This window comes from Bombina bombina, chromosome 5 (assembly GCF_027579735.1).
Source record: "Bombina bombina isolate aBomBom1 chromosome 5, aBomBom1.pri, whole genome shotgun sequence".
Lineage (NCBI taxonomy): Eukaryota > Metazoa > Chordata > Amphibia > Anura > Bombinatoridae > Bombina > Bombina bombina.
In genome coordinates this window covers 73,023,461-73,048,902 of record NC_069503.1, presented here as the reverse complement: position 1 = coordinate 73,048,902, position 25,442 = coordinate 73,023,461, and the positions used below count along the sequence as shown (strand labels likewise).

The following is a 25,442-nucleotide window of genomic DNA, read 5'->3' as shown; positions in this document are numbered from 1 at the left end:
AGCAATGATAAAGGCATCCTTGGAGTGTCCCTCCATGAAGAGTATCTCCATTAAACAAGGTCAGAGATTAGTGTCGGCAGATGTCAGATTAAAGCGGTGCTACAGTCCACTGCCTCGCTATATGTAATGGTGCACTTCCATGTGCTAACTGCTAACGGTGGGGGCGAGTTGTCTGTCGCCTGTGCGGGAGATGCCGAACACCTTATGTGTTAAGGCTGTAATGCACTTGGGTTATGCAAGGGTCAGTTATGGGCAAGCTGAGTGGGATAAAACAGTGCAAAAAGCCCATTAATGCTGTAGTTTCGCCGGAGCTCTCCACTTCAGCTGCCTGCTCCTTGGCCCGCCCACCGGAAGTCCCCTTTTTCATCATATTTTATTAAAAAAATTATAGTAAATTATAGGATATGATGAAAATAATGATATCCTTATAAAGTCCATTTAATGGCAAGAAAAGGGGTATATAATATGTGTGGGTACAGTAAATGAGTAAGAGGAAAATTACAGCTAAACACAAACACTGCAGAAAAGTAAAAATAGCACTGGTCCTTAACGGTAAAAAAATTGAAAATGGTCTGGTCACTAAGTTGTTAATTTAAATATATGCAGCTTTACAGACATTTAACAATTTATATGTAGTTTTTACTATTTTCTTATTTTTTAAAAAAATGCTAGATGATGCTAATTATAACAAACCCACAATACTGCAGGTCTGCCCCTCCATTACATATGCAGCGTCGCCCGCAAAATCCGGCGACGCCGGTTTTTGCCTGATATTGGTATCCTATATACGGCGTAACATAGAAGTTACGCTCGTATATTTCACCCGTCGCCTGCAATATTTACGCCCATAAGCAAACATATAAAACACGCGCAATTTGGTATCCAATATCCAGTGCAAGGACTTACGTGGCGAAAATGGAGAAATCTTACTCCATTTTCACCTCGCCATAAAAAGCACCCGTAGCAAGACTTGCGAGTATTGGAGCACCATAACTCCCCAAAATGCCTTAAAAAAAAAAAAACAAACTAACACCTAACGCATGTGCAATCAGATTGAGCTCGCATTCTATTGGCTGATCGGAACAGCCAATAGAATGCAAGCTCAATCTGATTGGCTGATTGGATCAGCCAATCGGATTGAACTTCAATCTGATTGGCTGATTGAATCAGCCAGTCAGATTTTTCCTACATTAATTCCGATTGGCTGATAGAATCCTATCAGCCAATCGGAATTCGAGGGACGCCATCTTGGATGACATCATTTAAAGGAACCTTCATTCGTCGAGTAGTCGTCGGGGAAGATGGATGTTCCGCGTCGGCGGGATGAAGATGGATCCTGAAGAAAGAAGATTGAAGATGCCGCTTGGAAGAAGACATCGCCTGGATGGAGGACCTCTTCTTTGCCGCTTGGATCAAGACTTCGCCCGGATGGAGGACCACATCGCCCGGATTGGATGAAGACTTCGGCTCGGCTGAGTGAAGACGACTCAAGGTAGGGAGATCTTCAGGGGGTTAGTGATAGGTTTTTTTAAGGGGGTTTTGGGTGGGTTAGAATAGGGGTATGTTGGGGGGGTATTGTATTTTTTTTTACAGGTAAAAGAGCTGCTTGCTTTGGGGCAATACCCCCCAAAAAGCCCTTTTAAGGGCTGGTAAAAGAGCTGATTACTTTTGTATTTTAGAATAGGGTAAGGAATTTTATTATTTTGGGGGGCTTTTTTATTTTATTAGGGGGCTTCGATTAGGTGTAATTAGATTAAAATTCTTGTAATTTTTTATTTTTCTGCAATTTAGTTGTTTTTTTTGTACTTTAGTTTAGTTTATTTAATTGTATTTAATTGTAGGTACTTGTAGTTAATTTATTTAATTAATTTAATGATAGTGTAGTGTTAGGTTTAATTGTAACTTAGGTTAGGATTTATTTTACAGGTAATTTTGTATTTCTTTTAGCTAGGTAGTTATTAAATAGTTAATAACTATTTAATAACTATTGTACCAAGTTAAAATAAATACAAGTTGCCTGTAAAATAAATATAAATCCTAAAATAGCTACAATGTAATTATGAGTTATATTGTAGCTATATTAGGGTTTATTTTACAGGTAAGTATTTAGTTTTAAATAGGATTAATTTATTTAATTAGAGTAAATTTATTTTGTTGTATTTAAATTATATTTAACTTAGGGGGGTATTAGGGTTAGACTTAGGTTTAGGAGTTAATAACTTTATTAGAGTAGCGGCGACGTTGGGGGCGGCAGATTAGGGGTTAATTATTGTAGGTAGGTGGCGGCGATGTTAGGGAGGGCAGATTAGGGGTTAATACAATTTATTATAGTGTTTGCGAGGCAAGAGTGCGGCGGTTTACGGGTTAATACATTTATTATAGTGGCGGCGAGGTCCGGTCGGCAGATTAGGGGTTAAAACTTGTAGTTAGGTTGCGGCGACGTTGGGGGGGGGCAGATTAGGGGTTAATAAATATAATGTAGGTGTCGGCGATGTTAGTGGCAGCAGATTAGGGGTTCATAGGTATAATGTAGGTGGCGGCGATGTGCGGTCGGTAGATTAGGGTTTAAAAAATGTTATAATAGTGGCGGCGATGTGGGGGGGCCTCGGTTTAGGGGTACATAGGTAGTTTATGAGTGTTGGTGTACTTTAGAGCACTGTAGTTAAGAGCTTTATGTTCTGTGTTAGACCATAAAGCTCTTAACGACAGACTTTTCTTAGGCGGTAGGAGTCTTGTCGGTAGAGGGTGTATCGCTCACTTCTTCCAAGAATCTAAATACCAGCGTTATGCAGATCCCATTGAAAAGATAGGATACGCAATTGACGTAAGGGGATCTGCGGTATGGAAAAGTCACGGAATAAAAGTGAGCGGTACACCTTTACCTGCCTGACTCTAAATACCAGCGGGCAGTAAAATGCAGCGTTAGGACCCCTTTACGCTGCTTTTGAAGGCTAACGCAGAACTCTAAATCTAGGCGTTTGTTTCCTCCTTACTTATCCATATAATAATCACACCCTGAGGGGGAGGCAGGGACTCTGTATTCATGTGACACCAGAGGGGACAATAGACATCTATATGAGAACAAAAGGCCAGGTGTGACCCTCTCATTGTCTCCCAACTGACAAGTTGTACTCATGTGAGTCACACAGGGAAAGGTGACACTCCCACATTAGTATAAATATCTGTGTAACACTCAGTGATATCACAGGAGGAACCAGAGAGACTTCATACTTACAGAGCTTCTGCTAAACGGTAATATGCAAACCCTGACATAAATCTTTATTAACAGCCTCACACTGTTGTGTTTTATATAATGATGAGAAAATATTGTTCTGTATTTTGTTATGATAAAGATAAAATATTTCACTTCATATAAGAAACTGAGTTTATATAAAAAAAACTCAACTGTACTTATTTAATTGTAGAGCCCAGATAAACCATTTTCATTTAATATTAGTGTGAAGCTACTATTTGCTCCAGTAATAAATATCACTCAGCTTATGGCCCTGTTGTATCAGTCTCATCACATATACTGATCTAATCATAAATATCTTGTGATCTGCATATTATTTTATTTCTAATGAGGTTATTTTATAATACATTTCTTATTTCTATTAGCTGCACCTGTTTATCATCAGAACGTTTATCCCACTGATCTGTGACTGATACTTGTTGTTAGTAAAGACCTTAGTAAGTGTATTCTGCACCTTCAGCTGTTTGTCACATGATCACAGACTTAAAGGGACAGTGTCCTGTACATTTTGTTTTCCCGTAAAATAACAAGAAACCCCAAATATTTTTCATCATTTAAATAGAACATAAAATTTTCAACAACTTTCCAACTGACTTCTATTATGATATTTGCTTTATTCTCTAGATATCCTTTACTGAAGCAGCTGCAATTCACTACTGAGAGTTAGCTGAGCACATACGGTGAGCCAATGACAAGAGGCTTGTATGTGCCACTAATCAGCAGCTAGCGCACCATAGTGCATTATAAGCTTTGTCACAAAGGTCCCCAAGGGAATAAAGCAGATTTGATAATAGAAGGACATTGGAAAGATATTTAAATTTGAATCATAAAAGTTTAATTTTGACTTTGCTGTCCCTTTAATGTGTTTCTAATGACTTGTTTTACCGGTGTATAAAACAGCAAAAAGTTATTTTACATAAAAAATAAACCTAAAGGTGAAATTTGCCATACACTTTATACTGTTTGTAATTTATTTTCATTATCAAATTCTACACAGCCTTTTTTAACCCTTTGAGTGCTAAGCACTTTCCCACCTGGGTGCTAAGCTGATCTAAGGGTTTTTTTATTATTATTTTTTTAAATATTTTTGTTTATTTTTTTCTTTGAGACCCCCACGACTTACACTGTTGGGTCTTGGGGGCCTGTAGCTGCTTAGATGCCTGAGTTACAGGCTTCTAAGCAGCATGCCTCCTTTCACTATTCTTGTCATTGTCTATTTTTAATAAAGTTGCACAGTGACATCATCACATCATTGCATGTGATGTCACAGCGCAAAACGTGAAGCCTTGGTGATGCCTCTCACTATACAGGCCTGACCGCTGGGGTAGAAGTGGGTGGGAGCCCCCAGATCTCCCTCAAGGTGGGAGAGTGCTAGCAATGGCTCTGTGCCATTGTTAGCACCTGAGTGAGAAACTCTGCAATGGCTCAGAGCTGTCGTTAGCACTGAAAGGGTTAATGACCTGTTATAAGGCACCAGCTCCTACTTAGCATATGCAGGAGTTCAAATTTTATAAAGATATGAGTCTGTTATTGGCTGATAGCTGTTGCATGGTACAGGTGCAGAACTACATTTATTAGAATACAATCTATTGCTCTTTTAAAAATCATAGTAAGTTTTATTGCATTGTATTTTTATTATGCATCTGTGGTTTTGTAATTCTATATTTTATGGTTCTTTTAAATGGACTGAATTTGCCAAAAGAACATGTCTTAATATATTATCACTCTATGTAAACACACATTCTTTATTTTCTTAACTCTATCCAATATAACAATTGAAATTAACATGTTAGTGCCTATCTCTCCCATACCCCATTGCAGTTAAAGGGGGGGGGGTGGAGCACATGTCAAAATGTCTGACAGTGAAAATTAGTAGGAAGTACAATATCAATACTGCAGTATCCAATTTAACTTAGATTTAAACAACTGATATTTAACATTTCTTTCAGGAGAAAATATTGTTTCATATAAATGATAGAAAACAAAGATTATAATATATTTGTAAAGTTGTGATATGGCCCCCCTTAAACAGATTTTCTACCATTATGTTGTATAGATCTGGGGAGATTCATATTTAAGGGGCAGTTTATAACACCCACAGAGCTAACTGTACTAAATGCTTGTGCCGAATCAATAGCACATATGTAATAACCTAAATAGCTGATCTATATCACATGAATTGTTATGCGTGCCTTTAATTATACCATACGTACAGCTAATCAGAACCATTATTTATTATTATCTGTCTAAACCATTTAATATACTTTTTACGGCCAGAGCACTGAGAGATATCACGTATTGATGTAACTGGAGTGAATAAGGGAACCTTCTTCCTGAACAGACATTGGAGCCTGTTATCAACATGAACTCATATGTGTTAGGTGAGTAAAATAGATATTATGCTGACTTTAATTACTTGGAATATAGAATAGATCACTCATTAAACAAATATAAACTATTATATTTATATCTGCGTCTTTAAGTACATTTGTGTCAGTGACGTTATAAAGAAGGAGCAACCCCCATTGGGCTGAGGAGGAGGGTAAAAAATACTACTCCCCCCTCTGTCCTTTTAGACAGATCATGTCCAACAACTGCCTAACCTCACCCCTTGACCTGGTTCATCACTCAGAACACCGGCAACTACATTTTCCCTTGCCCTGACCTTGCTCATGGAACACCCATAACTACACTTATGCATACCTTGTTCCCATGTGTGGACACCCACAACTCCCCCAGTGTTCCCCACCTCAGAACCACCGCTGATTTGTGTGCTTAATTTTACAGTGAGTATTATTAAACTAATAAAGTTTTTGGCTGTTTATATAAATAGAACAACCACAGCCGAAAGCTAAAGATTATCATAAGGTCACTGCTTCTTACCCTCTCAAAACATCTCACACTGATGATTAGTCTGTGATGATTAATGCATCATGTTCTCACCCAACTAGTTGTGCATGAGCCGGGCAGGGCTGTATGTGCAGTTGCTTGTGCAATGTTAAATGAGGATGGTGGATGCCACCTCTCTTGCCCAGAATACAGATGTACTTGTTCCCTGGCTGAGAACATTATCCACATGCACCTTGTTTAATGCGGCCCTATAACTTGTTTACATCAGTAATCAGTAATTTAGGTTACTATGATGTAGTAATGTATACATTCTATGTCATCCTTTTTTAATTTGTGATTTACAGGTAAATATATTTAAAAATACAAAACAGAAGACATTTTTGAGTATAAAAAAATGTTTTATTGAGATGGATTATATTATAAAGAATAAACATTCTTATTTTTCTTTATTACAATTCTTTTTATGTAGACAAACACATGGATAGTTCATATCCATCCTTTACTCCAAGAAGCCTCAGAATGATACCACAAACTCCAATAGTCTCAGACACCAATGGCTATTCACAAACATTGGAGACAGCACAGCAGAAATTTAAAGAAGATGGTGAATTGGCAGGAACTTGGAAGCAATCATTATGTACAGAGAGTAATTTAGTCATCAAACAAGAGGACAACATTTATGACTTATCTAGTGGAATTATTATTTCAGAGGATAAACCACACACATTTACTGAGTTTTCAAAACATATTAAAGAAGAGAAAAGTCTACAGTCTAGCCAAATGATTCATACAAAGGAGAAACCTTTCAAATCTACAGAATGTGAGAAAAGCTTTAGATGGAAGTCTAATTTACTAAAACACCACACAATTCACACAGGTGAGAAACCACACACATGTACTGAGTGCGGCAAATGTTTTACACAAATGGATCATCTGAAAACTCATAAAAAGATTCACTCAGGAGAAAAGCCTTTCACATGTACAGAGTGTGGAAAAAGTTTTACACGAAAGATTGAGCTGAAAACTCATGAAAGGATTCACACAGGAGAAAAGCCTTTTACATGTACAGAGTGTGGAAAAGGTTTTACACGAATGGATTGTCTGAAAACTCATGAAAGGATTCACACAGGCGAAAAACCTTTCACATGTACAGAGTGTGGACAATGTTTTACAGAAAAGAGTAATCTGAAAAGTCATGAAAGGATTCACACAGGGGAAAAGCCTTTCACATGTACAGAGTGTGGAAAATGTTTTACACAAAAGAGTGATCTGAAAAAGCATGAAATTATTCACACAGGGGAAAAGCCTTTCACATGTACAGAGTGTGGAAAATGTTTTACACAAAAGAGTGATCTGAAAAAGCATGAAAGGATTCACACAGGAGAAAAACCTTTCACATGTACAGATTGTGGAAAATGTTTTACACAAATAAATCATCTGAAAAGTCACAAAAGGATTCACACAGGAGAAAAGCCTTTCACATGTTCAGAGTGTGGGAAAAGTTTTACACATATTAGTAATCTGAAAAAGCATGAAAGGATTCACAAAGGAAGAAACCCTTCATATGTTTAGAAAGTTGAAAAAAGTTTTTTATTGAAATCAGGTATTATCAAACACCAATTTTTTTTAAAAAAAATTCTGTTTAGATTTGCAATTACATAATACATTTAAAGCAAAAAGCATTTTCATCACACAGGATAACATCTATTATAACAATAATTTAAACACAAAAATGTGTCCCAGGTTGTTCAAGATACATTATAAAATAACACATAATAAAAAAAAAGAAGAAAAGAGAAGTCCAGTATAAGCCTTAACTTCATCCTGGAGAGAAGAGAAAAAAAAAGAAGGACCCCCTACCCCACCCGCCACCATGACCGCCCCTAGCAAAGATCTCTAGAGATTATCTAGCTCCCATTGCTCTAAAAGTTTAGATGATCTGAATGGGGAGATAATTTGATTTAATTCTGCTAGTGGTAGGTATTTGATAAAGCACTCCCATTTGGATAGAGTTTTAGCAACAAATGTCTCTCCAGAGCTACATGGGCTGTATTGTTCCAAAATTAATTAATCTTTCAAGGAATTAATAACCATGCTTAAAGTGGGAGGTTTTATATTTTTCCAGGTCCTACAAATTAGATTGTGACCCAAGATTATACTTAAATTAAGTAACTTAGTTCTGGATCCCCATAGTTTCCCATTACAGAGAAATATGATATCGTAAATAGAAAATTTAATTTCTTCCTTAAAAATTTTACTTATAAAAAACTGTAATTTGACCCAGAATTGTTGCATTTTGGGTCAGTTATATATGCAGTGAATTAAGTTAGCATCTGGCAACAGGCATTTTTAACACACCCTATATCCTTAGTTTTAGACCATTTTTTTTAACCGACGGGGGGTCATATATGCTTGGTGTAGTAATTTTAATTGAGACTCCATTCTATCCATTGAAGCAGTAGCTTTTTTCACTTTGTTTGATGAGAGTAGGACAGGTCTCATTTAGATCTGTTTTTACCCAATTAGTTGAAAGCGAGATCAGATTTTTTTTTATATTATCTTCTTTGGTTAGAGTAGTATATAAATAAGAAATTTTATAATACCCAGTCACGTAAATATTAATTAGGCTATCAATAACCTGCCATTCCCTGTTAATAGTATTAACGTTAATTAATTTCATACAGAAGTGCCTGACCTGTAAGAAAGCAAAATAATTTAGGTTCGAGATTTGAAATTCATTTTTTATTTGTTGAAAAGTTTTCACTTTTCGGTTAACTAAATCTATAAGTTGGTGTACATACTCTAATCCTTTATTCTTTCAAAGAACAAAAGGGTAGTCTTGTAAGCTAGGTGTAAAATCTGGGTTGCCTAAAATAGGTAAATAACGTGAAACACTAGGATTAATTAAACAGCGAGTACACATCTTGCTCCAAGCAACAACCTGCTCTTTAAAGATTTGTAAATTTTGAAGTGGCTTTGGGAGTTTATGTGGTTTTATATGTAATATTACTTGCAAGGTATGAGGTTTTACCATTTCTGATTCTATTTCCAATAAAGCAAAATGACCCATTTGAGTCAGCCAATCCAAAGCTACTTTAGAGAGACATGCAATAGAGTATGCTTCACTGTTCAGTAGTGACCAGCCACCTGAGTTCTTATCTAGTTGAAGCTTTCTTAAGGCAATTTTAGGAGATTTATTACCCCATAAATCTTTTGTAATAGACTTATTCGGTAAGTTAAAGGGACACTGAACCCAATTTTTTTCTTACATGATTCAGATAGAGCATGCAATTTTAAGCAACTTTTTAATTTACTCCTATTATCAATTTTTATTCATTCTCTTGCTATCTTTTTTTTTTAAAAAAAAGAAGGAATCTAAGCTAAGGAGCCAGCACATTTTGGTTTCAGAACCATGGACAGCACTTGTTTATTGGTGCTGTTCAATTAGCAAGGACAACCCGATTCGTTCACCAAAAATAGGCCGGCATCTAAACTTACATTCTTGCTTTTCAAATAAACATACCAAGAGAATGAAGAAAATTTGATAATAGGAGTAAATTAGAAAGTTGCTTAAAATTGCATGCTCTATCTGAATCACGAAAGAAAAAAGATTGGGTTCATTGTCCCTTTAAGATCTTGTTTGTTGGGGGGCGGAGCTAACTGCCGAGAGAAGCAGACGTCCTGAGAAAGAGCTCTCTGCTTTTTGGGCCAAAAAAGAACTTATAATAGTGATATAGTGCCTTTTTTGGGGTACAGCTATGCCCACCAAGCACTAGAGATACAACCCTGCAGGCTCAGGAGAGAAAATTTGGAAACCAAAGTGTCACCGTATAATCTGGGGACTGCCGGACCTAGCGACGGAGTAAAGGAGCAGCTCCACGGAGGACAGCTCAGTACCAGAGGTCCATCCGCAACTAGAGAATCCCTAGAGTGATAGACCGAGACTTACCCGATACCCGTCGGGTACTGCTGGGGAGCCGACAAGGTGAGGTACCGCGCTGGTGCTGAAGTTTGGCGCGAAGATCCGCCATCTTTCCCGGGGCCTCCCCCTCCCGCATCCTCAGACTCCGGACCTCGTGGGGCAGAAAAGTTGGTGCCAGCACCACCCGATATCAATCGGGTGGTGGAGAAGATCAGTCCCGCACGTCCCCGAGGTGTAAAGACAAGACAGCACACATTGGGAGGTAAGGGGGCCCCGGAGGGGAAGTTTGAAATAACGAGGGGGCTCAGGGCATAAAGTCGATCCCACACACGACTAAACAGAGCACCGCTAATACCCAAAGGGCTCACATAACCCTTCCAGCTCCTGAAGACACGTGCCTTAATAAAATAAGCCCTCATAGAGGGTACGGAGACAATTGTGGGCTTCCCAGAGACTTTTAATTTGTCAACCTGGCCCAATAGGGCATGCAAACCCAGAAATATCTTGCCACCTATCTATTACAGGAGATATTAACCCCTATTGCATAAACAAAAAAGAGAGTCTGGGAGAGGTCTGTGAGGACTTGTGACATTAACATCAGATAGCATTAGCGGATTTAACAGCAGTCATTTTCGTATGCACAGAACCCATCATTTATTTCATGTCTACGGTCTCCAGGATGCACTTTAAGAGACTGTCCTTTACATATAAGTTTGCGGGGACTCCTGATGATATGTAGAACCTGCAGGTGAAGTAGGGGGACATCAGCCTCCACATGAGCTATTAAAAGAGAAGTAATGGAATAGTGCTAACTACTTAAATGAAGGGGAATCTTTGAAATATATCTATATAATATTTAAAATTGCCTCAATCCATTTGCATAATTTCTCTTTACCTAAGATATCCAACCACCCCAAGGCTTGTTTTGACACTACGCTCTGAATGAGAAGTGAGAGAGAGGTCTGCTTGTCTTAAGGCACACTGTAAACAACTCCTTTCCTTAAGATCTGTGTATAGGACAATAATGGCTACAAGAAGAGGGGGAAAGGGAGAGAAGCTACCTAACCCAGGCACCCCTTCCACAGTAGTGTCCTTCTTTAAAACCACACACATACCTAAAGCTAACAAAGACATGGAAACAGTAGATGATTCAGAACAATCTCTACCGCCATCCTTTGAGGATCAATCTCCGATTACCAGAGCTGATCTTCAATCCCTGGTATCAAAGAAAGACCTAACGGATAACTTTGAAAAATTGTGGGGGAAAATAGACTCTATACATACTTCGGTTACCTCCAGCTTAGCTGAAATCAAATCTGACCTTACAGATATGGGAAACAGAATCGATATCTTGGAAGACCAGAAGGACTCAATGGTGGAAAACGTAGATGAATTAACACAAACAATCTCCGATCAACAGCAACTCCTACAGGAAATACAAGATAAAATGGAGGACTTAGAGAACAGAAACAGAAGGAACAATATCAGATTAAAGGGAATACCAGAAGATGTCACACCCAAGGAAATTCTGCCATATATAACGCAACTCTTCCACCAGATAACAGACTCACCCCCCGAGTACACGTTCCATGTGGAAAGGGCACATAGAGCTCTCAAAGCCAAAACTAAAAATGGCATCCCCCCAAGAGATGTGATAGCTCGGATGACCTTCTTTCCAGACAAAGAAAAAATATTACAGGCTTCCAGAAAGAACCCAACTTTTAAGTTTCAAGGAAATGTCATTCAATTCTTCCAAGATTTAAGCTTACGTACCCTACAACGCAGAAGCTCTTTGAAACCACTAACAAGTATACTTCGCAAACAACAGATCCCATACAGATGGGGATTCCCCTTTGTATTAAGCATTACTAAAGACTCCAAGATCATAAACATTAAACACCAGGAAGATATCCCAGAGGTATGTGGAATATTGGGCCTTGACCCTCCGACTATTCCAGATCAGGAGGCCCCATCAGCAAAGAAAAGTGATGCAACAAGATCCAACACCCATATGGCCTGGCAAAAGGTCAGCTACAAAAGGCAAAAAACAACTGAGACCAGAAACAAAGAGTCATGAATTCCCTTCTTATTTTGTACTGAACTTCCTCTCATGCTCGACCAGTCAGAGTCTATAAATAATTATGATTGAGTTTAGAGAGAGACATGCTTTGCACTAGCACTAATTCTATTAACACTTTAAAGGGGGCTGATAAATGTCCCCCCCTTACATTGAGGTCCGGTGGCTTCCGCCCGACCTCTGGACTGTTTCCAGATATTGTTAAGTTATCCCCTTTTTGGGGACCAGTTAAATGTTATTTGTTTGCTATTTTGTTATTTAATCTTTTCCTCTTTCTCCCCTCCTCCTAGCGATCCTCTCGAGATACAGTTCCACGGGTGGCAGCTCACCACAACAGACCAGAAACTCTGGGGTAAGATGACTTACTTTGCAGATTACTTGCCCACATACACTCCATATTATATAGAACTACAGACCAATACATGCACCTATGAACACCAAGATTAGATTGATATCTCACAATGTCCGCGGTCTCAACACGGATATTAAGCGCAGACTAGCAATGAATCAATATAGGGCACTAGACGCTAAACTGGTGTTTCTTCAGGAAACACACTTTATGAGAGACAACATACCGAAATATTGGAATAAACAATTCCCAACACACTACCATGCTACGGCCCCTAATAAAACACGGGGGGTATCTATACTGATCCACTCTTCTGTAGATGTCCATCATACAAGCACGTTGACTGACCCAGATGGTAGATATTTGATAGTGCGGGGACGCATTCTAGATAATGAGGTTACCCTGTGCAATGTGTACGCCCCCAACGACAACCAACATACGTTCTTTGCCCACATCGCGCATCTACTGACGGACTGGTCACAAACTAAAATTTTACTTGCAGGAGACTTTAACATTACTATGACTTCTACCCAACCGTCACACAATAAAGCACTAACCCCTAAACAACACAGGCATAATCGCATTGTCAAAGATATACAAGACTCTTTTACTCCACATACCCTTAGAGACACATGGCACACGCTGTATGGGACAACCACCGACACTACCTTCTACTCAGCTGCACATAACACTTATGTCAGACTCGACTACATATATCTAAGCCAAATCTTACAACCCATGCTACGTGAATCGGCTATCCATGCTTGTGAATGGTCGGACCATTCTATCATCTCGATTGACCTAGACGGACTAAGGGACATTAACAGAAACAGAACTTGGACATACGACAAAACTCTTTTAAGAAATAATCAAGATCACAAAGACATGGTACGCTCCATGACAGAATTTTGGTCCATTAACACAGACTCAACCGCGAACCCAATGTATACATGGGCAGCCCATAAGGCAGTGGTTAGAGGATTGCTGATCCAACTCAAAACTAAGATTACTAAGAAATGCAGGACATACATAGATCAGCTCCATAAAGAGATTGAAGCATTGGAGAGACAACATAAAATAACTAAAAACCCAGCGGCCCTACAAATTATCCAGAACAAAAAACAATCCCTAGCAATGATATTAAACTCACAAGCAGCAAGAGCAGTACAGAGTCTTAAATCGCAGTACTTTATCTATGCAAACAAGCCGGATAGATATATGGCACACAAAATAAGAGAGAGATGTAGGGCATCGGCCATAGACCTGATAGAAACAGAGAAAGGGACCCTGACTTCACACCCTAGGGAGATAATAGAATCTTTCGCTAACTTCTATGGCAAGCTTTATGACGGTGAAAAAGTTACTCACAACACAGAGACCTTACACCAAACAAGAAAATTTTTAGATAAATGTGATCTGACACCACTGACGACAGAACAAAAGACTACCCTTAATACCCCGATATCCCCTATGGAAGTCTCCAAAGCCATCAAAGACTTAAAACCAGGGAAAGCAGCTGGCCCTGACGGGTTCCCAGGGGAGTATTATAAACTTTTCAAAAACGCCCTAGTCCCACATTTAACCAAATTTTGTAATTCCATCATGGATGGTAACCCAATCCCTCAGGAGTTGCTAGATGCGAAGATAGTCGTTATCCCCAAACCAGATAAAGATCACAGGAGATGTCAAAACTACCGACCCATCTCACTAATTAACCAAGATCTCAAAATATTCACTAAAATTTTGGCCAACCGTCTTAAATCAATTATGCCGCACCTGGTTCACCCGGACCAGGTGGGATTTATACAGAACAGGGAAGCCCCAGATAACTTAAGGCGGGTGATTAATTTAATTCACCATCTAGGGGAAACTCGGACGCCTTCTCTAATTCTATCTTTGGATGCGGAGAAGGCGTTTGACAGAATAGACTGGAGATATATGTTTGCGATCATGGAAGAACTGGGTTTCAATGATGCCTTTTTGAAAGCTTTGTGGGCAATATACTCAAACCCACGGGCCCAGGTTGCCACGGGGGGATACAAATCCGCTCTTTTCCCCATATTAAATGGGACAAGACAGGGTTGCCCCCTATCACCCCTATTATTTGCCCTCTGTATTGAGCCACTGGCGGCCAGAATTAGGAATCACCCGGACATCTCGGGAGTCCGAGTGGCTCATTCTGAGTATAAAATATCCCTATTCGCGGATGATATCCTGCTTACACTTACCAAACCTCTATTATCACTCCCTAATTTACATAAGTTATTAAACGACTTTTCAGATATCTCTGGCTACAAAATTAATATGGAGAAAAGTGAACTTCTCCCGATAGCTATTCCTCCACATACGCGTAAAATTATTGAACTCAATTTTGAATTCCGTTGGGTCCCCACAACAATCAAATACCTAGGTATTAACCTTCCGATACAGATGCAACTTCTATATAAACATAATTACACCCCGCTTCTTGGCCAGATTAGAAAAGACCTTGTTAAATGGCGAACGTGCGGTTTCTCCTGGATGGGGAGAGTAGCGTTAATTAAAATGAATGTACTTCCACGCCTTCTATATCTTTTTAGAGCCCTGCCCATCAAAATAGTTAGGGCAGATATTATTAAACTACAAACCGAAATATTAGCTTACATAAGAGGCCCAAAATCGGCCAGAATAGCAAGACAGGTGGTAAACAGAAGTAGAGCAGCAGGGGGAGTGGGTGCCCCAGACCTAATGGAATATTATAGAGCCGCCAGACTGGCCCAAGACTCTTGTCTTCTGAGGAGATCGGAGGAAGCTACTTGGGTGTTTCTGGAGATGGAGTTGGGGGGATGGGAGGAGAGAGACTCGATTTTATGGGACACACACATTGTTGCCCCAGACAAGGAACTCACTAAAACATACACCTCAGACCTGATCATAAAAACCTGGAGACAGACACTTACAAGACCAGACTTATTTCCTGAACTCTCCTTATTGACACCAATTAGATGCCTCATGCCGGGTGACTCTCGTGTGATGGTCGCCAAATGGGAAAACAAAGGGCTTTATAGGGTGGCGGACGTGATACAGAGGGGTCAGTTACTCTCTTTCACTCAGCTGCAGTCAAAGCTAGCTCCTACAAAGCTTCACTGGTATATCTACCTCCAATTACACTCATCTTTACACCCCTTCTTGAAAGTCCCAAGAAGTGGACAATCCACGATATTAGAGACCTGTGGCGCAAGCCTTATGAGAACTAAACACAATATCTCTAAAATATACCTTGCACTGCAGACACCACCCAACAGAGCCAAATCCATGATGATGTTAGCATGGGAAAAAGACTTAGATATGGTTAAAGACATACAAGAGTGGGAGAGAGTGATCCAGGAAGCTGACAGGGGATTAATTAGTATGGATCTGAAGGAAAATGTGATGAAAACCGTATTTAGATGGTACCTAACCCCGATGAGGACGGCCCATATGCAGCCAAATGGTAGCAATCTATGTTGTAGAGGATGTGGGGAATTAGGATCCTATAGGCACATGTGGTGGGATTGTGAGGAGATACGTGGGACATGGCAGAGGCTCTCCACACTGATTAGCCAACTACTAGAGGAGGAGGTCACGCTCACTGCCCACCAAGCACTACTACATGAACACATAGATAAATTTCACAGATATATTAACACATTCATCAGAATCCTTTGTACAGTAACAAGGGTTTGTATCGCAAAATACTGGAAGGTGGGCTCGCCCCCATGGTCGGAAGTATACAATAAGATCAGCCATACCTACACTATGTATGAATCTGCAGTAGACACGTTAAATAATAGAACCTCTTTCCAGAGGATATGGTATTACTGGATTATTAACTCGACATCCCATAGAGGAAGATAGGATGCACAATTTGGATTCTGAACACTGTATATGAACAAACTCAGTAGACCTGGGAGGATCGCTGGGAGGCAGAGATGCTTCCTTCCCCCCCCCCCTCCCCCTCCCCTCTTCCCCCCCTCCCTCTCCTATGCTTTCCCTCTCTTCTCCCCCCCAATAACTATCTTTTTGCCAGACCCTATATCAATGAAAGGGGAACTCTGGAGAGGGAAATTCAACCGCACTATTTGTAATGTTTTAAATGTTTATTTGAAAATACATGTAAGGCAACCTATTTACCTCAGTTTAATGGATGGATGATAACCCCACACATAGCAGATTAGAAATTACTGTTCTATTGGTGAATCCACTGGTGAAGAACCAATTACTGGAATATGTAACTTGATTATCTTCCCATGGTCCACGGCATCCAACAGTGAAATTCCCAAAGGTATGATGGGTGTTTAGATATATGGGGAGGTGATGGGGGAAAGGTTGTAAGACTGCGTTAAAGTTGCTTTCCTCCAAAATGTTAATTTGTTTACTCCTTGCTTCTTTGGAAAATCGGATGGGAGGAAATAATTTCTTCTTTGTATAACTCATGAAGAAAACTTTCTTTTTTGTTTGGCTTATGTACAAAGAATTTATTAATAAAAATGATTTAAACATAAGATCTTGTTTGTTAATTATCAAAGGTAGATTTTGCAGAATATACAATAGCTTTGGAAATGCTATCATTTTAAACAAGTTAATTTTGCAAAATATATTTAAGTGTAGAGCTGTCCATCTGGCTATTTCTAATAATATCTTTTTAATTATGATCTTATAATTCAGGTCATACCAAAGATTTGGGGAATTTTAAATATTTATACCCAGATATGTGTCCCTTAGCTTCTTTGAAAGGGTGATTCGAGCATGATTGCATATTTTTGTTTAACCATAAAACTTTGGATTTATTTAATTTTAATTTATATCTGGCAAAAGTACTGAATTCATGCATCAAATTCACTATCTTAGTTAAAAGTATTATTGGTAAATAAAAGTAGGTCATTCGCATATAAGGACAGTTTAACTGCCTTAGTACCAATTTGTATAACATTCATGCTATTTCGAATATAAGCTGCAAGAGGTTTAATTGCCAAGTCAAATATAAGTGCCGAAAGAAGGCAACCCTGACTGGTCCCTCTACTTAAACAGAATCAGATCTCTCTCTATTAATTATAAGAGCAGCTTTAGGAAAATGATATAGCTTCTGAAGTAGCTGAAACACGGGACCCTTGAAACCAAATCCTGAAAGTGTGGTAAAGATATGATCCCATGACAGGAAATCAAAAGCTTTTTCCACGTCTAGGCATAAAATAGCATTATCTGTTTTTTTGCAGTAAAGGGTCTGATATATCCTTTAAATATGCTTTATTGGAGACAGTTAAAAAAAACTTGAAACCTATTTGCTAGGATAGAGGTGAAGATCTTATAATCAGAGTTTAGAAGAGAGATTGGACGATAAGAGTCCATTTTTTTCAGCTTGTTTATTAGATATTAAAATTAAAGTAATAAAAGATTCAGAAAAGGATTTGGGAAAACATTTTTTTGTATTACTTAAATATTCATTGTAAAGTTTTGTAAGAATTGGTGTAACAAACTCTATCAATAGCTTATAATACTCATTAGGTAGTTGGTCCGGTCCTTCTGTCTTATTTAGTGCTAGGCTCCTAACTACCTCACAAACTTCTTCTTGAGAGATTTCTTTATTTAAACTTTCTAACTGCTCCACATTAAGTTGTGGGAGGGACACATTTTTCCAGAATATTTCCTTTTGCGCAAAATCTATAGAAGGTTGTGTATATATTTGTTCATAATATTTTTTAAATGCTTCTTTAATTTGAGATGTATGAGTTAATAATAATGTTTCCATTTGTATAGTTTTAATGAGAAGGGAACCCCTAAGGGAACCGTGTGCGGGGTGCGCTGTAAAAAGTTTATACGTGGTATTGGTATAAAAACAAACCATAAAGTTCATGTGAGTTGGTAGTGCTGAGTCTAGCACTCAAAGATACTGGCGGCAAATGCTCCTCTGGTCTTCGGAAAGGAGATATCTGTAATTAGGAATAAAAAAGAGGGCGCCACATAGGGTGATATTGTTGGATCAAAGTTCAACAGGGTAATTATTATCGTCGCTTACCGGAGAACGATGCACCGTATTGTAACCGGTGCTGACAGGCAGGCTAACACTTTCAGTGGTTAGCACACTGGGTGGCCTCCGGCAGGTTATACACAGCTGGTACTCAGCGTTCACTTGATTGATGTGCGTCTGTCCGGCTGCAGCTAGCGAGTCAGACACTGTGATGGATCAGACAATTTCGAACCTTTGTCAGGGAGGAAGCACTGCAGTGGATCGAACACTTTGACACCTTAACCAGGAAGGCTCAAAAGAGAACAAAGGACAACTTCCGTATATAAAATAAATGAATTTTATTCCATACAAACTGCTACGCGTTTCTAGACCTACACCGGTCTTTTCATCAGGCATACAAACAATGGATACAAATTTCTTAAAATAACTATCTTATATACAATTAAAAACGGAAGTTGTCATGGTTTTCAGCAATCACCAATGGGTTGAAAAATGGATACTCTGTATCCCATTTGTGCTAATTAGGCTAAGTCACCTGTAAATATCATTAACCCTTGCATTATAAATCCTAAAAATCCCATAAGTATAAATGTTTGAAAATAAAACAATTTCTACATCAGTTTAAAGCGTCCTATAACAATCTGCTACAATTATCGCTGATGTGTTGGAGTAAACATACATGAACATTTTGCAATATAATGTGTGATTCGCATATCTAAATGAAAGATAAATAAAAGGTAAAACTGTTTCTAACAGGTTGGGACAATTTAAAGAGTCTCATCACAATTTGCTGCAATTTACCTTGAAATGTTGAAGTCAGCATCAATAAACATTTACAAAAAAATGTGTGTAATTCGCATATCTAAATGCAAAATAGATAGTATGTGGTTTTATTTTGACCGGGTTATCAAACATAAGTTAAATTAAAATTTAAAATTGTCAAACCACCACTGACTGAATGACTCATGTTTAATCACTTCAGGAGTGTTTTGTTTTAGTCTTATTCTGACTTCAGGAGTGTTTTGTTTTAGTCTTATTCTGACACAGTAATAATAAAGGCATAACAAAAAAGAACTGAAGTATGTGTGAGTGTGTGTAAAAAGTGTGATGTGTGTTATATCTAAATTAAAAATGTTATTTTAAACAAACAAATACAGTGATGTATGTGTGTGTATGTGTGAGTGAACTGTATACCCAGCTAAAATTGATTTTGTGAATGGTATATAAAAAAAGGTGATTACCAATATTGTAATATATAGATCGTGTACTATTAATTCATCATTCGATTTTGTATGCTACACTCAATCTTATAGTGTAATAAAATTAATAACTAGAATGTAGTGTGACCCCCAACTGTGGATGATAATACACAGAGGTTTTTTGAATGCAACTGCCATAGAATGAACAACCATGTTCATAAAATAACTAGTGTTTCATAAACAAACTCATATTTTTATTTTATTTTAATGTATGTATATAATGAAACACATCTTTAGTGAATGGTTATATCATAGACCATTCCTTCTTTTGTTTGTTTTGTTATTTGGTTGAATTTAATACTATGGTGTCTAAACTTTTGTGATCAAAGTCAGCGGATGAAAAACTCTTGTGTTTCATTCTTTTATTAAGGGAATTAAATTTACATTGGTATTTACAAAATTATAAAATTGTAGTGTTTCCGATATGGCTATAAAGCCGTAATTGATCATACAGTGATAATGCCCAATAGGATTGTTATTAGTAAAATGATAATATTATTAATGTTTTACTTGTGTTGTTTTTTTGAAATGTATTATTGATATTTATAAAAAAATAAGAGTTAGTTTATGAATCTGTGAAATCAATTTCATATTATAGATACTGGGTATATGGACTGATTGTAGATGTTGATATCGTATTGATGTATTCAAGAGGACCCGTATATAAACGTTGTTAGGATTGATTCAGTGTACTGTGTGTGTGTTCAAGCAAACAAATTCCTAAGTTCAGTTATTAGTTGAATGCTGCTAAATCTAAGTTTGCATTTAAGCCATCAGGAAAAAGTGTTTTCAACTTAAAAATCCAAAAAGTCTCTCGTTGTCTGAGTTTGTTTGTTCTATTATAATCAACAGACCTGGGGATAAAATCTATGGGTGTGTATTTGAAAGTATATGGATTGCCTTGATGTTTGTTTAGGCAGTGATTTGGCACACTGTGTTTTACTTTTGTTTTCTTACAGTTTTTACAATTACGTAGGTGTTCACCCCACCTTGTTTTGACTTTTCTACAGGTGCGGCCTACATATTGTAGGCCGCATATACACTCCAATAGGTAAACTACAAAGGAAGAATTACAGTTGTAAAAGCCCTGAATCGGATAAGTGTCACCAGTGGTGTGGGACCTGAAAGATTTACTGCCATGTTTGATGTATTGACAAGAGTTACAACTGGTTTTTCCACATTTGTATGTTCCTTGTAGACCAAATATGCCATTTTTGGTTTGTGTGTTGTTATTGGATCTGTGTTGTACATGTTTGACTATTTTACTTGGTGCTAGTTTACTTCTCAAGGTGGGTGCCCTCCTGTAAACTATCTTGGGTCTGTCTTGTACAATGTTTTTTAATACCGGATCCCTTTGAATGACGTGCCAATGTTTAAGTATTATCTGATTAATTTTTTGAAAACTGTTGTTGTATTGTGTAATGAACATAGTCTCATCTTGGTTAGTTGAACTCTTAATTGTTCTTTTGTTTTTGTTGTTAACGGATAATATTTCATTTCTGTTTAATCTTTTCGTTCTTGTTAGTGCGTTATCTAAAATATGGACTGGGTAATTCCTTTCTATAAATCTATTATAAATAATCTGACTTTGCTCAAGGAAGATGTTATAATCCGAACAATTTCTCCTAATGCGTCTGAACTGACTATACGGTACGTTGTTAATCCAACTTCTGTGATGGTTGCTGTGGTATTCTAAATAGCTGTTACTGTCAACATCTTTAAAAAATGTTTTTGATGTGATAGACCAATTAGGACCCCAACTAAGTATCAAATCTAAATATTCTATTGAATCTGGTTGGATGTTAGCTGTGAACGTGATCCCCATGTTATTGTCGTTAAGTTGTGTTATAAAAGTTTCTGCTGCTTCTAAACTGCCACTCCAAATAAGACTATGTTCATTACACAATACAACAACAGTTTTCAAAAAATTAATCAGATAATACTTAAACATTGGCACGTCATTCAAAGGGATCCGGTATTAAAAAACATTGTACAAGACAGACCCAAGATAGTTTACAGGAGGGCACCCACCTTGAGAAGTAAACTAGCACCAAGTAAAATAGTCAAACATGTACAACACAGATCCAATAACAACACACAAACCAAAAATGGCATATTTGGTCTACAAGGAACATACAAATGTGGAAAAACCAGTTGTAACTCTTGTCAATACATCAAACATGGCAGTAAATCTTTCAGGTCCCACACCACTGGTGACACTTATCCGATTCAGGGCTTTTACAACTGTAATTCTTCCTTTGTAGTTTACCTATTGGAGTGTATATGCGGCCTACAATATGTAGGCCGCACCTGTAGAAAAGTCAAAACAAGGTGGAGTGAACACCTACGTAATTGTAAAAACTGTAAGAAAACAAAAGTAAAACACAGTGTGCCAAATCACTGCCTAAACAAACATCAAGGCAATCCATATACTTTCAAATACACACCCATAGATTTTATCCCCAGGTCTGTTGATTATAATAGAACAAACAAACTCAGACAACGAGAGACTTTTTGGATTTTTAAGTTGAAAACACTTTTTCCTGATGGCTTAAATGCAAACTTAGATTTAGCAGCATTCAACTAATAACTGAACTTAGGAATTTGTTTGCTTGAACACACACACAGTACACTGAATCAATCCTAACAACGTTTATATACGGGTCCTCTTGAATACATCAATACGATATCAACATCTACAATCAGTCCATATACCCAGTATCTATAATATGAAATTGATTTCACAGATTCATAAACTAACTCTTATTTTTTTATAAATATCAATAATACATTTCAAAAAAACAACACAAGTAAAACATTAATAATATTATCATTTTACTAATAACAATCCTATTGGGCATTATCACTGTATGATCAATTACGGCTTTATAGCCATATCGGAAACACTACAATTTTATAATTTTGTAAATACCAATGTAAATTTAATTCCCTTAATAAAAGAATGAAACACAAGAGTTTTTCATCCGCTGACTTTGATCACAAAAGTTTAGACACCATAGTATTAAATTCAACCAAATAACAAAACAAACAAAAGAAGGAATGGTCTATGATATAACCATTCACTAAAGATGTGTTTCATTATATACATACATTAAAATAAAATAAAAATATGAGTTTGTTTATGAAACACTAGTTATTTTATGAACATGGTTGTTCATTCTATGGCAGTTGCATTCAAAAAACCTCTGTGTATTATCATCCACAGTTGGGGGTCACACTACATTCTAGTTATTAATTTTATTACACTATAAGATTGAGTGTAGCATACAAAATCGAATGATGAATTAATAGTACACGATCTATATATTACAATATTGGTAATCACCTTTTTTTATATACCATTCACAAAATCAATTTTAGCTGGGTATACAGTTCACTCACACATACACACACATACATCACTGTATTTGTTTGTTTAAAATAACATTTTTAATTTAGATATAACACACATCACACTTTTTACACACACTCACACATACTTCAGTTCTTTTTTGTTATGCCTTTATTATTACTGTGTCAGAATAAGACTAAAACAAAACACTCCTGAAGTCAGAATAAGACTAAAACAAAACACTCCTGAAGTGATTAAACATGAGTCATTCAGTCAGTGGTGGTTTGACAATTTTAAATTTTAATTTAACTTATGTTTGATAACCCGGTCAAAATAAAACCACATACTATCTATTTTGCATTTAGATATGCGAATTACACACATTTTTTTGTAAATGTTTATTGATGCTGACTTCAACATTTCAAGGTAAATTGCAGCAAATTGTGATGAGACTCTTTAAATTGTCCCAACCTGTTAGAAACAGTTTTACCTTTTATTTATCTTTCATTTAGATATGCGAATCACACATTATATTGCAAAATGTTCATGTATGTTTACTCCAACACATCAGCGATAATTGTAGCAGATTGTTATAGGACGCTTTAAACTGATGTAGAAATTGTTTTATTTTCAAACATTTATACTTATGGGATTTTTAGGATTTATAATGCAAGGGTTAATGATATTTACAGGTGACTTAGCCTAATTAGCACAAATGGGATACAGAGTATCCATTTTTCAACCCATTGGTGATTGCTGAAAACCATGACAACTTCCGTTTTTAATTGTATATAAGATAGTTATTTTAAGAAATTTGTATCCATTGTTTGTATGCCTGATGAAAAGACCGGTGTAGGTCTAGAAACGCGTAGCAGTTTGTATGGAATAAAATTCATTTATTTTATATACGGAAGTTGTCCTTTGTTCTCTTTTGAGCCTTCCTGGTTAAGGTGTCAAAGTGTTCGATCCACTGCAGTGCTTCCTCCCTGACAAAGGTTCGAAATTGTCTGATCCATCACAGTGTCTGACTCGCTAGCTGCAGCCGGACAGACGCACATCAATCAAGTGAACGCTGAGTACCAGCTGTGTATAACCTGCCGGAGGCCACCCAGTGTGCTAACCACTGAAAGTGTTAGCCTGCCTGTCAGCACCGGTTACAATACGGTGCATCGTTCTCCGGTAAGCGACGATAATAATTACCCTGTTGAACTTTGATCCAACAATATCACCCTATGTGGCGCCCTCTTTTTTATTCCTATGTATAGTTTTAATGCTCTTATAACTAGAATACATTTTATTTAATTTGGCAAGAAATTTGCCTATTTTATTCCCATGTTGTAAAAAGGCAGATGTAGCTTTTAGATTTTGTGTTTCAGTTTTCTGTAATCTCTTTCCTTTTTACAATCCAAATATTTGTTCCAATTTGCTAGGGTGGAAGTGTTTTTATGTTTAAAGTGAATGTAATTTTTTTAAGTTCTGAAAGTATAATTATTTAGCTAATAAGTGTGTTACAAACTGCTATGTGTAACTGGCCCTTTAAATGGAAAATTGCCCTGCTTCCCTGGATTTTGGAGAAGCCTATTTGCCAGCCTCCTTCCTCATGACTATGGCCCCTGGAAGATTGTGCCCCTGAGAACATATTAACTTTTATTGGGTGTGTATGGCCCTTTAAGAACCATCTGGGGACATATTGTGACTTTGATGAACAATGCCCCTTTAAGACTATGTCCCCAGACCTGTGAAATGACTTGTCCCTGGCTTTCTCCCACTTGGTTCAGTTTCATTGTGTGCCATTAAGAGTTAAATTTTGTTCAGCTTCAAGAAACCTATTCTAAATACAAGTCTGCTGGGATTAGCTCTAATTAGGTTTAGTGATCAACTTTCCCATTGTCTAATCAGACTAGTATTGATAAGGTGGACTGCATTGTTTTATTGTGTGTAAAATGTTATCTGCTGAAGTAAATGTTGTGGCCTGTCAAAGGGAGTGTCTCTCTATCTAATATCAAATGTGTGATGGGGGATTTTATGCCTCCCCCTGAGAGTGTCCTGTTTGCATGTAACCTCAATAAAAAGCAGGCTGTGTGCTCCAGCACATCAGACCTATTTTTGACCCTCTAACTTGAAGCTTTGACTCATGTTTGTAGGGGACAGCTTATAATCACTACAGGGATTGCTGACTATGGTGCTGATGATTCTTTGGTGAGCGCTAGGAGCATCCTTTTCTACGGTCCAACTTCCAGCCAGCCTGGAGGCAACCGTAACAAAGTGTATTAAACAAACCACAACTTTCATTTTGTCATAAGATGTATAATAAAATTTTATATACATTTGCAAATATTGTTCTTTGTCTATACCTGCTCCTCCCACTCTCAACTTCCTTATTCTGTTCAATAT

At 37.5% G+C, this 25,442-nt stretch overlaps 1 pseudogene; it reads left to right on the top strand.

Moving 5' to 3' along the window:
- The window catches only part of LOC128661326 (zinc finger protein 208-like), a 125,155-nt pseudogene that overhangs the window by 75,213 nt on the left and 24,500 nt on the right, over positions 1-25,442 (top strand).